The 3233-nt window shown below is 35.9% G+C and overlaps 1 long non-coding RNA gene across 1 annotated transcript; it reads right to left on the minus strand.

The window, feature by feature from the left end:
• Positions 1–265: 265 nt before the first annotated feature.
• Positions 266–2684, minus strand: LOC108865743. Its single transcript, XR_001951601.2, has 2 exons — positions 2497–2684; positions 266–2404 (listed from the first exon to the last, which is right to left on the minus strand). It is a non-coding gene; the product is annotated as an uncharacterized LOC108865743 (long non-coding RNA).
• Positions 2685–3233: the final 549 nt, after the last annotated feature.

Here is a 3233-nt window from a genome sequence, read left to right on the forward strand (position 1 = left end):
AGAGAGAGAGAGAGAGAGAGAGAGAGAGAGAGAGAGAGTTTGTGAGGGTGAAAATAGAAATAACTACAAAGTTTTACCTGCGCGTTGTTGCGGGATTAGAAATTGTGTGAAAAATTGTGTTCCAAAGGTATATACACCTCAACTTATATCACATTTAATTAAATTACCGCAAGAATATATTGACGCACTTAATATGGAAATTCATAAACTATTTGACAATATGAAATCAAGCAATCTCTGAAGATGAGAATGGATCTAAGAAAGTAGAAATCCAACGTCATATATATTAAAACAATTAACAAATTATCAGTGAATGATCACAAAAAGGTATAGAAAAGTAATTCAATTCCTTAACTTCAAAAAGGGAAAAGATAAAGGAAAAAAAGGTTCTAAGTTCTGAGTTCTTACCATAACGAAAATTATGATATCGTTTTAACATGAACCCAGGTTGATTTCCATCACCCGAAAATTCCAAAAACATATAAATAGAAAACTGAGAAGTAGCACATACTAGTTTTTTACATTACATTTCAGCACACATTCATGCGAAGGACTTAGAACTGAAGAAAGACACCAAAATAAACACCTGTAGTCCCTGATGGAACTGGAAAATGAGGATAACCTACACCTGAAAACTGAACTGAGAAACTGAATTATGCTGCAAAAAAATAGATGCTTTATGAAGATTCATTATCTTTGCTGAAACCACAAAAGATGAAATTAGAGGATCTTACATTTGTAATTCACCTGATTTAGTACCAAGCTCCAACGATTGGCTATGAGTAAGTGAAAGGATTATAAATTAAGATACGCAATAGAGGTCAGGTGCAGAATTACCATGATATCAGTTGAATCTAAGAAGAAACATAGAAACATCAGTTCCGTCCAATTTGCACAAACACTAATAAACAACAATTGATCTTTGAATACAGTGAAGGGATAATAAGAACTAATCAAAACCATTAGAAATATGAGATAGAATTGACATGAAATCAGTTCGGTAAAGAACTCGAACCTCTCCGCAGAAGCCAATAGAGGTATTTGAGCAATACACAATAAGTGAACATGATTTCAACGATATAAGAACCATAAAGACAGAGACACACAAACACCAAAATTGCACAAAAATTAATAGACATGAGGTATTGGAGCGAAAGCATAACACAAATTGCAGAAATATTACTAAGCACAGATATTGGAGCAAATCTGAAATCAAGCACGAATGAAAGCAGTGGGTGTCTTTCTGTCTCTCTCTCATCCTTCTCAAATCAATCTCTCAATCACCGATAGCTACCCATTAATTTAGGCTTCTAGTGGCAATTTCAACCCATCCCTCAATCCCAACATCAACCCTTGATTTGAGGACAAAAAATCAACCTTAACCTCCTTTTATGGCAACCTCACTCCTCCCTCTCCCTTCCCCTCCCTGCCATCCCCCGCCTATCTCCCTCTCTTTGTCTCTGCAGCCCATGCTTTTTGGCAATGGCAGGAATGTAAATAATACAAAATCAAAACTTGTTTGCAAATAGATAAGAAAAATTTATACCTGAAACAGATGGGAAATTTATTAGGAAAGATAGATCACCCCACATGTGTGTAATCTATATACAAAAAACCACTCTCTTCATTAGCCAAATCGTTTCACAAATCCAAAAACACAGAATTATATCTTGAACAATGCCAATTAATGATTTCCCATTTACTTAGGCCCAACATCAAAGCCAATGAACTGATGAAAGAGCGAAAAGGAGAAACAAAAAACCTCAATTAAGCAATTAAATGGAGTATTACTTGATAGAGCTGGAAAATTACCCAGTTCCTCAGAGAGAGGATCGAGTGACTGATGAGAGTGCAGAGAAACGAATGATTGAGAAATTCAAGCTCTGAGCTTAAAGTTGGGGCTTCCACTTTTCAACTGGGGAAGAAATAACAGAGAAAGCACAGAGAGCCAATCCACCAAAAATATTAATCAAATGGGTTTCTTCTAATTCAAAAGTTGGACCACCCAAATTCCGATGAAGTAATAACCATTCAAAATTCCAACAGACTGAAGCCCTCACAGACTACAAATTATCAATACCCAGCAGTATAAATTTTGAAAACAGTAATAATGAAGGAAAAAGAAATTAAAGCTGCGAGCCATTCTCTAAATGTCAGGCACCAGTCCAAATCACCAGTAATTTGCACATAATGATAAGAATCTGGCAGTATTTCCATTGTTTAAAACCCAAATTCAAGAAATCATGAAAAATGGAAACTTTATATGGAAATTGAAGCTACAAACTTAGAATCGAAAATCAGACAGTTGTTTTAAACATACCCAAGCTCAGTATAATTTGATTGCCGACAATCTAAAGAGGCAGCATACCATTAGTCACCAATTTCACAAAAAACTTGTCAAAACCTGCAGATCCGCAGCAAAAAGAAAAATAAAGACCTTAAATTTGTTAGCCCAGACATCGTAAAATGAGGATAAATCATTAAAAACAAACTTACCTTAAAGCTGCTGCCCCGACGACCGCAAGATGAGAACAAAACGCCGAACAACAAAGGATTCGATACTGCGAAAGACTTGAAACTAAATCCCCCAAAAAAATTAAACCCGGGATCTCTTCTGAGACTATTTTGCAAAAGAAAGAGCAAGGATTTGAGAGCAAAAGAGGGGCTGGCCAAGAGGGGAAAATAGCAGCCTAATGAAGGCGAAAAACGAAGAGGAAAGGTAAAACAAAAAAGATGCGGTCGAAGCAGGAGAAACAAACGATGAAAGACACGTGGCCGGGAAGGACAAAACGAACTTAATACTGTATCAAAGCATAAACAGTAGCTAAAGCAAAGAGAGAAGTAGTGTGGATAATATTTTTAGTCATTGTTTCTTTATTAATAGCGATAAGAAAGAAATAAACTTGCTCTCTAAGTAATAAAAGTCTATTAGAAAAGATCTTCTAGATTCCAAAGGATTCCTAATCTATCTCTACTTAGGATTTACACAATCACAATATATATTAGAACATATGTCACAACACTCTCCATTGAGTGTGCAAATACTCAAGTAGATGACGCATCACATCTTCAGGCAAATGTAGAAGCAGTTGATGAAGTCGTCTCGCCTAATCGGCACAGGTAATGAATGCGAGTCTCAAAACAAACAGAATAATGCATGGGTGGTAAAACTCATAAAACCTCGCTACGACAAAACCTAAAGTGGGACAAAAATCCATTGTCAAAGGAGAAAG

Source organism: the organism of the source record quoted next, unplaced genomic scaffold (genome assembly GCF_019419815.1).
Source record: "Pyrus x bretschneideri cultivar Hongxiangsu unplaced genomic scaffold, Pyrus_bretschneideri_v1 Contig6, whole genome shotgun sequence".
In the NCBI taxonomy this organism is placed as follows: domain Eukaryota; kingdom Viridiplantae; phylum Streptophyta; class Magnoliopsida; order Rosales; family Rosaceae; genus Pyrus; species Pyrus x bretschneideri.